The 13,641-nt window shown below is 40.7% G+C and overlaps 1 pseudogene; it reads left to right on the top strand.

Annotated features, from left to right (window-relative positions):
- The first annotated feature begins 1,639 nt into the window (after nucleotides 1-1,639).
- LOC149751293 (small nucleolar RNA R71) lies at nucleotides 1,640-1,737 on the top strand (annotated as a pseudogene).
- The last annotated feature ends 11,904 nt before the right edge of the window (nucleotides 1,738-13,641 follow it).

Genomic DNA, 13,641 nt, shown 5'->3' with positions numbered 1-13,641 from the left:
TTTCATCATTAGATGGGTCGAAATGGAGAGATAAATTCATGAAAAGAATTGGATAAGATCAAATTCTCTCTCTTCATGACATATGTCATCCTTATCTTTATCTCACTTCTAATTAAGGTTGAATTTCGAATTTAATCACCACAAAATCACCAAGTGACCCTCTAATCTGATTGGGGGCATGGGAATTTCGAAATTGAAAGAGGGAAGTGGCAACATGATGAATGGTTTAGATTAGATCAAGCTTCATCATGTAATGGCACATGAACTTGAATTTTGAATTCAAAATTCAAAACCCCACAAAATCCTCCACAAATATGGGATGGTTGGCATGAAGTTAGAGGGGAGAGCAACATTAAAAGGACCTCCATCAGCTGGTGGTCGAATAAAAGAAAAAAAGAGAGAAAAAGAAGAAGAAAAAAGGGAAAAGAAAAGAGAGGAACCCTAGTTCATGCATGAAAAAATTCTGCATTCAATCTAGCCGATTTCTTCCTCCTCTAAGTCCATCGTGCCATTAGTGTTAGGAGTCCCTGATAAGAGTCTTTAGATCAGATCTAAGTCCTCTTCAATCCCTCCAAACCTTTCCTCCAAGTTCTTCCAAGAAGGCGGATCAAAAGTTGATAGCGTTGGGAAGATCAAATTTCAGCCTCAAGAAATTCTGCGCAAGCTAGCACTTCCGCAGGATTGGATCTCTTCAGGAACTTCGCGTGGACTTCTCATAGAGGCCATTCGTGTGTGTGGCTGCGAAGTAGAGGATCAGATCCACAAGTTTCATCCATCATAAAAGGTATTGATCCTATATTAATCTTTTATTATAGTGTCAAGATCTAGGTCCGATTCCCCGAGGTTTTATCCTCTTTTGGGGCTCCTCACGGAAATATCTCCAGAATCCATTCAATGGATATTCGGAGATTAATTGGAATAGAGTTTTTAAGTTTCAGATCTGATAGTTAATCATGCATGAAAGTTTTAGCATAATTGTTTAAACGATTCCGGCATAATCCTATATGTTCTTAATGTGCTGATTTCTAGATTTGATCTTGTAAGCATGCATGAATTAAATTGTTTGATTCATTTTTCTGCTGCGTTTTTGAAACTTAAAAAGAACTACGTATGGCTTGATCCCCCTTATGAAGGGGTACATAGACAACCCGATCAGGTTTAGCCATGGTTTTCAAAAAAAAAAATCAGCATGCTTAACACCGAAGAACCTAGGATTATTCATAACATTGGCCAGATCGTGCAAGACTTCCTTGAATGCGGGTATTGTGGGGCAATCAGTGATGAGATGGCCAGGCATCTCACAAATCCTACAACACTAACTGTTATGTTCTACAGTCTTGATGGATTCAGTCCTTCTAAGTTCAATTTCCTAGTAAGGGCTGCCATTTTATCCTGAATATCATCCTGAGTACTAAGGTTGTAAAGGCCCCCGTGTCCAATGCTAGTAGGCTTAGGCAAAGGTTTATTCACTCTATCCCCTGAATCTCATAATTGTGCAGTCTCTGCGAGAGAGTCTAAATAGTCCCATGCCTCATTGGGTTGCTTTTCCAAAAATTGACCATTGCACATGGTCTCTATAAATTGTTTTAACTGTGGAGACAACCCTTCGTAAAAGAAACTAATGGTTCTCCATGTTTCAAACCCGTGATGAGGACAAGAGAGAAGCAACTCTTTAAATCTCTCCCAGCATTCATAAAATGTTTCATGGTCTTTTTGTTGGAAATTACTAATGTGCCTTTTCAAAAAGTTAGTCCTTTGTGCGGGAAAGAATTTTTTCAAAAATTTTCTTTGCATATCATGCCATGATCCTAGCGATCTAGGTCTCAAGGAGTTCAGCCATGTTTTGGCTTTATCTTTTAAGGAAAAAGGAAACAAGGTCAATTTAAGGACGTCTTCCGATACATTTGGCACTCTAAATGTGATGCTAATTTTCTCAAAGTCCTTAAGGTGAAGATAAGGGTTCTCGGATTCCATCCCATGATACTTGAGCAGCAATTGAATTAACCCTGGTTTGATTTCAAAGTGTCCTACGTTATCAGGAATTAACATGGGGTTCACGTTCTCGATCGTGGTGACTCCCCGCATCTTCATTTAAATCAGCCATCTCACAAGATGTGAGATACTGCGAAGGAATTTCAGGGATGTGTCCTAAGATATGATCTAAAGTTGTACGACTTAATTGACCGGTGTCATCCCTATTCCACTTAAGCATGCAAAATATTTCTCATCCCTTTTTTTTTTGTAAGTACAAGTACCACCAAAGATGTCTAAAACGACACCCTAATACAGTAAAACAAAAATCTATTCACAATCAAGCATGCATCAAAACATTACACCTCAATTCCTAATATTTTTCTGAAATTTCTAGACAGCTCCTAACTGGTTTGAAGAGGACACCTAAGCCTCCAATCCGGTCTAGTAACCTAGTCGACCAGGTAATCTCCCAGGTAAGTGGAGGGGTCACGATGCGTTTAGAAAAGGTCCCACTTAAAACCCACTTTCCTCGAACAGAGACTGTTTTCCTTAGAGGGACAAAGCTTGCCTAGACATCGACTGGGCCATAGAGCGAAATTGGTGCAACTTTCGGTAGTCTTCGCCCTATTGAGCTCGAATGTCCTTAGGGGCCAACGTCTAGTTGATTTTAGTTAAGCTTAGGATATTTATGCACTGGGGTGATTTTTGGGCTAAGGACGAGTGATGAAATTCCGACCTTATCTTTTTCAATGGGTTCAGCCCTTATAATATTTTATGCTGATGCCTTATACTATATGCAACAATCAAAAGATTTTTTTTTTAATGTTTTATGACATGACATTAAATTATATTGAATAGTTGATCAAGCAAATTATTTATTTCTTTTTTTATATATAGTTTAAATTTGAAATTTGAATTCTAAAATTTGAAATTTAAAATATGAAATTTTGAGTTCTTCCCTCTCTTTTTTTTTATGTTGAATGATCACCCTTGATCTTTTCTTAAAGTTTTTTTTTTTAATCAATTTTCAATTAGCAACAAGGGTTAATGAGATATGATAACAATAAAATTCTGATTCTAAAAAAAATTTAAACACAGAAAATTCAAAACAGAAAGTAGCAAGGTTTCATATTAATCTAATGGTCTTAAAAGATTTAAATTTTTTTTTGAAAGAAAAAGACTAACTACTAAGGTACTAAATAAATCTTAAATTATACTAATAACTCAGCCGTTCCCCGGCAACGGCGCCAAAAACTTGATGTGTTCGCAAAAATGCTTTCGCGAAACTAATCTCCCAAGTGTAGGAGAATCGTGCAAGTAGTAAAACTCGAAAATTCGAGGTCGAATCCTCATAAAACGGTATAGGTATTATTAGCGTAATTTCAGATATAATTTTTAGTTGATTTTTAGAAATCAAAAGCAGAGAATAACAGGTAATTAAACAAAGTTCAAGAATATAGAGAAGGCTAGGGATCTGGATTCTCCCTTGACAATGTTATTTTCAACAATTAAATTTTGCGATTCTTGATTAAGGATTAATTAGACAGAATAGTTCTAAACATGGAATATATAATTTGAAAATATGAATTCAACATTCAAGTATTTATCTTGCCGGTTACGTCTACGATAAATCAAAAATCGAAACAATCCATGCATCAATAAATATAAACCATACAAGATCTATCTAATAAATAAATATGCAAGAATCAAGAGCATATATTAGATGCAAATCAAAGAGAATAATCGTTCGGAATTTACTTGAAGAAAGCAAACTGTCAAGGGTTCTTCCATCACCCTTGACCAAAGGAATTAGCCTCCCATTACAACAACAGCCTCCTCTTTAATATTTTTTTTTCTTTTCCTTTTTGGAAACAGGGCATACCCTGTTTCCCTTTATTTCTTCCCTTCTCCCTTTTGAACAGAGTCACTCTCTCTTCTATTTTTGTGTGGGAACCAGAATCGTCCCTCTCTGTTTTTCCGAATGAGAGCTATATAAATAGCATTCGATCCCCCCCCCCCCGAGCGCACGCGGTGGAGATGGGCGGACGGAGAGGGATCTCGGACGTTGATCATGGAATGCTGGAAGGCTGGAAGCTGGAACGCATGAGACGCTCGGGAGATTGCGGACGCTTGGCATGCATCGCGGGCTCCATAAGCATCGTGGACGGCTAGAGAAGAAGATTGCGGCGGGATCTTTGGCATGTGTCACGGGAAGAAGCTGATAGCGGAGGATTGCACGCGAACGGAAGGCTGGGAAGGAGCTGATCGCGGATTCCAAGATCTGGGAGGCTGATTGCTTGCTAATCCGGAAGCTGATTCGGAAGGGGTGGATGGAGTGGATGCATCGTGGGAGGAGCTGATCAGCTGGAATCGATTGAAGAAGCAGGTTGACGCGGAGATGGAATGGTTGTTGGGATGATCGCGAATCCAGAATCTCCTGCTGTTCCATCGCAGAAGGCTTGGACGTGGGATGCTGGGAGTTGTGACACGGAGGGTGAGATGCGGACGCTTAAGACATGGACGCGGAAGCTGGTTCGGAGGAAAGGACGGACACGTGGGATGCTGGGAGGCGCGGATGGATCGCGATAACGGATCCGCTGTTGTGAACCCCACGGGTTTTTGGATCCTCTCGGATAATGAAACTAGGCCCTTGGCGAATTCATTATGCAGAGCCTCCGGATGACTGTTAAGTGTTGCTCGAGTGCAAGTGTGCTTGATCAGATTAATTATGCTCCAGCATGATTAGGTTTGGGGTTATGCATCATCCCAATCTGTACCAAATATGCATCTTAACTCTGATTTACGATCGACTGCATCCAACAAAAATATAATATTAATGTAGCACTTTTATTATTATTTGTTAGCAATAATACCAATTTAAGTGATGTGTAGATCGCACTTTTGTGCTCTCATCAGTAGATAAAATACTTTTTTCAAGAGAAAAGACAAAAATTTGCTAGTAGTACAAATATATGTAGATGACATAATTTTCGGTGCCACTAATGATAGTCTTTGCAAAGAATTTGCTGAATTAATGCAAGGAGAATTCGAGATGAGTATGATGGAAGAACTGAATTTCTTTCTTGGATTGCAAATCAAGCAAACTAAGGAAGACATCTTTATTCATCAAACTAAGTATACAAAGAAAATATTAAAGAAGTTTGGAAATGAAAATCACAAGGAAATAAGCACCCCAATAAACCCTACTAGTAAGCTAGACAAAGATGAAGAAGGGAAAAGTGTAGATATGAAGCTCTATAGAGGCTTAATTGGATCTTTGCTTTACCTTACTACTAGTAGGCCAGACATAGTATTTAGTGTGAAAATTGTTAGATGTATGCCCTAGAAGCCAATTTGGCTGACACATTATTGATTCTAGGGACATAATTTTGTACTTGACTATTTATTATTGAATAAATAAAAGGCATCTTTTCATTCATATTATTTATGTGTCTATGAATCGTCCAAGGAATTAATAAGATGATGATACATATTCTCAAGAGTTGAGAATTTGAGCCATGTATCATTGGTGATTAATTTCTAAATGCTCCTGATCAATGGATCATCACGAGGACGGTGATCGATCCGATCAGTGCACAGATCACTTTCCTTCTGGATGGACGAGACTTGAGTCCACAGTGTAGGAACACTGAAGTGATAGTGCAGGTGCTTGTTAGAGAACAAGGGTACTGAGCGTGACCAAGACAAGAAGTCACTTGGATGTCTATCCACTCGTCAGTGACTTGCTTGATGTTGCAGTAGTGTGACTGGTCCTTTGACCTGCGGTGCTTCGGCTACTCACAGTGAGGTTATTGTAGTTTGACTGCACACATACATGGTCTCTAGCCATATGGGTCCATGCAGTGTAGATTGGCTGCAGTAGGTTCACTGTAGGAGTAGGGTATGCACCTATAAGGAATCTATCGACCTTGATAGAAGAGGAGTGATCCTATGTGATTTGTTAGACTGAGTTCTAAGACCTTGGCCAGGGCAGTAATATAAAGTGGAGAAAGAGTTTTCCACTATCGAACTCAAGTCGAATAAATCTTGACATATGACAGACGATGGGGTTTGACGAGTTGTCCATGACCTCCGTCCTGTAGGAATCCACGATAGTAGGATTGTATCACATGTTAACTGCACCTAGAGGTTCATCATTCCATTCTGCTGGGTAGCCACTACATGCTGCTAGGTGTCACTGGTGGATGGTGGGACTCATAGGGATTATCTTGATGATCGATAAATCCTAACGAGTTGAGTTGGAATCGTTCCAACCCATTGAAAGGAGTTTTCAATGATATTGAGATAGAGATCACAATATATCTCACTACCAGTCAGAATAGAACCTATGGGGTCACACACACTAGAAGTATTGACCGATCCGATGGTTGAAATCGTGATTAGGAATCACAAGTAATCAATTTGATTGATAAGAAGTTGAAGAAGGAACAAAGGAAATTAATTAATTGGACTTGAAACAAGAGTCCTACTTCGGGTAGGATTCCTAGAGTCCTAATTGGATTAGGACTGGGAATCCTAGTTGGAGTAGGACTGGGATTCCTACTTGGAATAGGATTCCTACAATCCTAACGAGATTAGGAATTTTGAATTAAAATTGAATTCCTACTTGGAGTAGGATTCCTAGAAATCCTAATTAGATTAGGACTTCGGATTCAAATAAAGTCCTAATTGGATTAGGACTAAAATTAAACAAATCCTAATTGGATTAGGATTCCTTAAGTCTAAATTAATTATTAATCTTATAAATCAACATGACTCCTAATTGTTAGATGTATGCCCTAGAAGCGAATTTGGCTGACACATTGTTGATTCTAGGGACATAATTTTGTACTTGACTATTTATTATTGAATAAATAAAAGGCATCTTTTTCATTCATATTGTTTATGTGTCTATGAATCGTCCAAGAAATTAATAAGATGATGATACATATTCTCAAGAGTTGAGAATTTGAGCCATGTATCATTGGTGATTAATTTCTAAATGCTCCTGATCAATGGATCATCACGAGGACGGTGATCGATCCGATCAGTGCACAGATCACTCTCCTTCTGGATGGACGAGACTTGAGTCCACAGTGTAGGGACACTGAAGTGATAGTGCAGGTGCTTGTTAGAGAACAAGGGTACTGAGCGTGACCAAGACAAGAAGTCACTTGGATGTCTATCCACTCGTCAGTGACTTACTTGATGTTGCAGTAGTGTGACTGGTCCTTTGACCTTCGGTGCTTCGGCTACTCACAGTGAGGTTATTGTAGTTTGACTGCACACATACATGGTCTCTAGCCATATGGGTCCATGCAGTGTAGATTGGCTGCAGTAGATTCACTGTAGGAGTAGGGTATGCACCTATAAGGAATCTATCGACCTTGATAGAAAAGGAGTGATCCTATGTGATTTGTTAGACTGAGTTCTAAGACCTTGGCCAGGGCAGTAAAGTGGAAAAAGAGTTTTCCACTATCGAACTCGAGTCGAATAAATCTTGACATATGACAGACGATGTGGTTTGACGAGTTGTCCATGACCTCCGTCCTGTAGGGATCCACGATAGTAGGACTGTATCACATGTTAACTGCACCTAGAGGTTCATCATTCCATTCTGCTGGGTAGCCACTACATGCTGCTAGGTGTCACTGGTGGATGGTGGGACTCATAGGGATTATCTTGATGATCGATAAACCCTAATGAGTTGAGTTGGAATCGTTCCAACCCATTGAAAGGAGTTTTCAATGATATAGTGATAGAGATCACAATATATCTCACTACCAGTCAGAATAGAACCTATGGGGTCACACACACTAGAAGTATTGACCGATCCGATGGTTGAAATCGTGATTAGGAATCACAAGAAATCAATTTGATTGATAAGAAGTTGAAGAAGGAAAAGGAATTAATCAATTGGACTTGAAAACAGAATCCTAAGTCGGGTAGGATACCTAGAGTTCTAATTGGATTAGGACTAGGGTTCCTACTTGGAATAGGATTCCTCAATCCTAATGAGATTAGGAGTTTTGAATTAAAATTGGTTTCCTACTTGGAGTAGGATTCCTTGAAATCCTAATTGGATTAGGACTTCGGATTCAAATAGGGTCCTAATTGGATTAGGACTAAAATTAAACAAATCCTAATTGGATTAGGATTCCTTAAGTCCTAATTAATTATTAATCTAATGAATCAACATGACTCCTAATTGGATTAGGATTGAAGAGTTCAATTGAGTCATGATCCATTCAAGTCCTAATTAGATTGGGACTAGCATAGATTGAACCCAAATTGGCTAATCCTAATTAGATTAGGATGAAACCATGAGAGAGGCACCTAATCCTCTTTGGAAGAGGATTAGGTTAACCAACTAAGAGGGGCATCAGCCCCTCTCCAATTGCTTGGGGCGACAAGAAGAGAGGAGCTAGGGCCGGCGCCCCCTTCTTTCTTTGGAAAGTTATCTAGGGCTCCAACTTTGGAGGAGCCCTTGATAGCTATAAGAAGCACCATGAGGCCGGCGCCCTAAGCATTGGAGCCCTCTTCCTCTTGTGCCGTGGCCACCCTCTTCCTCCCTCTTAGTTGCAGCCGCAAGCAAGGAAGAAACCTCCAAGTGTTGGCGGCCTCCTCCTCTTCCTTTTCTTCATCCAGCGCAAGCAACAGAAAGAAGGCTGTGCAGGGGTTCATCTACTTCCTCTTCTTCATCCTTCTTCTTCCTCCTCTCAAGCACTTTCAAGAGTTGAAAGAAAGAGAAGAGATCAGCCATCAAAGGAATCTTTGCAAGGGAGCTAGCACCCCGGGAAGACAAGAAAGCTTTGATCGGTTCTCTACTTCGTGTGGATACCCGTAGAGACCGGACGTTTGAACGGCTTCAAGCGAACCCTCTTCCTAAAACCACGAATTCAGATTCGCGGTGATCATCTACCCGCACAAGGTGAAGATTTGATCTTCCTATTAGTTTTAAAAGTTTTAATTCTTACCTAATTACGAAAGGTCTCGAAACAACGTTCATGCGATGAACGTCGAACTCGCGCATGCCGATTCCGCTGCCATCTGAAAATTTTTGAAATATCAGCGGCATGGGCGGGTTCCCAACAGTGGTATCAGAGCCCAGGTTTCGTAGATTAAGGTAAGAATTAAATATCTAAAGGCATATTAGATCTGAAAATTAAATGATCATGCATGCTGAAAAATTCTGCATGCAGATTTTTCAGGGGTGCTGATTTTTTACATGCTGATTTTTATGTGATAAAAAGATGATTCTAATTGCATTGTTAATGGGATTACAAAGTTTAGAATCATGATTAGCATGATCAGCGACCTATGTCATGATATAATCAGTTAACTTTCAGATCTGAAAATTATAATTGTAGCATACGGTGATGATCATAGGATTCAACCCCTTTTGGTATCAAATGTAATGACCTGCGATGTGATCTGCGATGTCATGTAATTTTTCAGATGCTTGCATGCATCTTACTTGATATTTTGAGAGGCCTGCGTGCCTCCTAAAAGGAGATGTAAATTATTTTTATTTTTATTTTACATCTGGTTGTATTTCTGTGATGTGATGTACATCAACGATCAAGTTGAAGCAAAGGCATGAGATGAAAGGTGATCCAAGCGGTTGATGGCGATGGGATCAAGGGTTGATCAAGGATCGAATCAAGGAAGCTTGGAACCAATTCAAGAGTTGAAGACCACTTGATCAATTGATGTGCATGTGCTTGTAATACGACCTAATTAGAATCCATGATCATCACCTAGTTAAAGTTTAGCTTTAATTTGATGCTGCGATTATAACTGCCTGCAATGCGCCGTTTGCATGTGATGTGAATGAGAGTCGGGTAGATAGGTTTACATGTGATGTAGCAAACCCAATTGAGACCTAAATCAAAACCTCCTCAATCAAGTCGAGAGTGAACTGACATGAGCAAGTCATATTAGATTAATTGATCTAATTGGTGTCTAGGAAAGCATGAAAGGTGGTTACTTAATTAGGACCTTACTCTCTGAGTAAGGGGAGCCTCCCACCTGCTTACCTGGCCAATTGTTCGATTACCTCTTATGAAGGGCTCAAGTTGCAAACACTAAGACCTGATTAACCAATATTAAGTCAATAGGTCTTCCACTGTAGTAGAGCTGCTAAGGCCTTTCTGATGTTGACTTGTCTCGGCTGGACACAGTGGTCAAGTTGCATTGGGGGGCTGGACCTCTCTATAGACATGAGATGTTGTAGGGTAAAGGTGGGGTTGGGCACCAATAACTGTTAGGTGAGGATCCAATGACGACTTTATTCCTACGGTAATACGGTGGGTCTGACTTAACTAAGAAATGGGACCAATAACTGTTAGGTGAGGTCTTCATGGCTTAGAGACCAAGTTACACTGCACCATGCTTGAGAAGCATTGTACAAGAGTTGTACACTCATCCATCTATGTGTCACCAATAACTGTTAGGTGAGGTGGCATGTAAATCGGTGGGACCGCAGTACCCACTAGAAACCCTAGTCGTGTGGAATTTCCGTTTTCCTACCAGGGGAGTGTGAGGAATTCGAGAAAATAGTGGGAGTCATATTTGTTCTAAAAGATCTTAGGACAGATTAGGATCAAGTACAAGAGTCTAACTAGAATCTTTACTCTCTGCAGATACAATGTCGGCTTCAAACCCTTTGACCCGTATTCTTGAGACCAACCGACTGACCGGAACCAATTACAAGGACTGGCTTAGAAATCTCAAAATAGTTTTGGACTGTGAGAAGATAGGCTACATACTCGATTCAGATATCCCCACATTACCAGCACGTCCCACTGATGTTCAGCGTGAGATGCATAAAAAGTGGTTGGACGATGACATTAGAGTAAAATGCTATATGATGGCATCTATGTCTAATGAACTCCAATGCCAGCATGAAAATATAAAGACTGCTAGGGACATACTGGCACACCTGCAAGAGTTGTATGGTGAGCAAAGTCGCACAGCTCGTTTTGAAGTGTCCAAGAGGCTTTTCAAAGCGAAGATGCGCGAGGGGCAGTCTGTCCATGATCACGGTCTGACCATGATCAAGGACCTAGAGGAGCTTGAGAAGCTCGGTATGGACATGCACAAGGAATTGCAAGTGGATTTGATCCTACAGTCACTTCCTGATTCATTTGGTCAGTTTATAGTAAACTACCACATGAATAAGATTGAATGCACTAAGACTGAACTAATCAACATGTTGGTAACTGCTGAGGGAGCCTTGAAAGGTTCAAGGGGCAATGTCCTTGCTGCTGAGTTGACTTCTGGTTCCAAGAGAAAGTCTACTTGGAAGAAAAAGAAGCCTGCAAAGAAGCAGAAGAAAGACAAGAAGCCAAAGAAGGAAGTTCAAAAGAAAAAGGCTAACGACAAAGGAAAATGTTTCCACTGCAATGTCGAAGGCCACTGGAAGAGGAACTGTCCTTCATACCTCGAGAGCCTGAAGAACAAGAAAGGTGACACACCTTCAGAAGGTATAGACTTGCTCATAATTGAAACTAATCTAACGGTTTCTTCTACTTCTAGTTGGGTTATAGATTCTGGTTCTAGTGCTCATTTGTGCACTACCATGCAGGGTCTAAAGGAAAGTAGAAGGCTGGCGGAAGGTGCGGTAACCCTTCGGGTTGGCAACGGGGCAAAAGTTGCTGCTGTGGCTGTGGGCACCTACCATCTGCGACTACCGTCTGGATTTAGTTTAATACTTAGAGACTGCTATTATGTACCTGCTGCTAGCAGAAATTTGATTTCTGTTTCATGTCTAGCACAGGAAGGTCATGTTTTTACATTTGACAAAGACTGCTGTTCTATTTATTTAAGAAATAAAATAGTCGCACCTGGTTTCATGATCGACAGTCTCTATCATTTACATATGGATGTATCTGTGAATGTTACTGAGCAAGATGTGAGTGCCAAAGGATCCAAAAGATCCAGAGATGAGATAAACCAAAGATATTTGTGGCACCTTAGGCTTGGCCATATTGGAGAAGACAGAATGAACAAAATGGATAAAGATGGGCTTTTAGGCTCATTGACTTCCGAGTCATATCCAGTTTGCGAGTCCTGTCTTCAAGGAAAAATGGCTAGACTGCCCTTTGTAGGACATGGGGAGAGGACCACTGAAATACTTACCCTAGTACATACAGATGTATGTGGCCCATTCGATGTGCTAGCGAGGGGACGTTATTCGTACTTCATTACCTTTACCGATGATTATTCACGGTATGGGTATGTGTATCTTATGAGACACAAGTCTGAATCCTTTGAAAAGTTCAAAGAGTTCAAGAATGAAGTAGAAAAACAAACTGGAAAACCTCTTAAGGCTCTTCGATCAGATCGAGGAGGAGAATACCTTAGTGGGGAATTCCGGGACTATCTCAAAGAAAACGGCATAGTCTCACAATGGACACCTCCGGGTACACCTCAACTCAACGGGGTGTCAGAGAGGAGAAATCGGACCCTATTGGATATGGTCAGGTCCATGATGAGCTTCACTGATTTACCTATGTTCCTTTGGGGAGATGCCTTACTCACAGCGATTTATTTATTGAATAGAGTTCCCTCTAAATCCGTTCCTACCACACCGTATGAGATATGGCATGGTAAGAAACCAAGTCTGGGTCATCTCAAGATTTGGGGATGTCCGGCCCACGTCAAGCGACTACAGGCGGACAAGTTAGAGGCTAGGACCATAAGTGCTCGTTTTATAGGATATCCTAAAGAGTCATTAGGATACAATTTTTACGTCTCAGAGGATCACAATGTGTTTGTGAGCCGTCATGCCATCTTCTTGGAAAATCAGTTTATCCTTGATAGAGGCAGTGGGAGGAAAATTGAGCTTGAAGAGAAAGTCTCTGAAAAGCAACGAGTCATGGATCCTATAGAACCTATTCATAAGGAGCCAGTACACGATGTCCCTCAACCACCTCGTAGATCTAGTAGGGTCTCCCATCCTCCCGATAGATACTTAGGTATACTAGAAGAGGATACCGAGGAAATGTTCCTAGTGGGAGATAGGGATCACATACAGGATCCCAAAACCTACAACGAGGCGATATCCGATATCGATTCCGAGAAATGGCTGGAAGCTATGAAGTCAGAGATAGACTCCATGCATTCCAACCAAGTCTGGACCTTAGTAGATCCACCAGAAGGTATTGTACCTATTAGATGCAAATGGATCTACAAAAGGAAGATAGGTTCGGATGGAGAGGTAGAGACCTATAAGGCAAGGCTTGTGGCGAAAGGGTATAGTCAGCGCGAATGTATTGACTATCAGGAGACCTTTTCACCTGTAGCCATGCTAAAATTCATCCGGACATTGCTTGCCATTGCAGCATTTCATGACTATGAAATCTGGCAGATAGATGTGAAAACTGCTTTCCTGAATGGATATCTTGATGAAGATATCTATATGGAACAGCCTTTGGGTTTCACTTCCAGTGATGGAGATCACAAGGTCTGCAAGCTGCAAAGGTCCATCTATGGACTAAAGCAAGCCTCTCGGAGTTGGAACACTCGTTTCGATGACGCAATCAAAACGTTTGATTTCATCAAAAACGAAGAGGAACCGTGCGTTTACAAAAAGGTTAGTGGGAGTGCTGTCGTTTTTCTCGTACTGTACGTAGATGACATTCTCCTGATTGGGAATGATAT

Source organism: Phoenix dactylifera, chromosome 14, assembly GCF_051530095.1.
Source record: "Phoenix dactylifera cultivar Ajwa chromosome 14, Ajwa_hap1_PhDact_Kaust_v1.1, whole genome shotgun sequence".
NCBI classification, from domain to species: domain Eukaryota; kingdom Viridiplantae; phylum Streptophyta; class Magnoliopsida; order Arecales; family Arecaceae; genus Phoenix; species Phoenix dactylifera.
The sequence above is the reverse complement of the archived record's forward strand: the minus strand, read 5'-3'. Positions and strand labels throughout refer to the sequence as shown.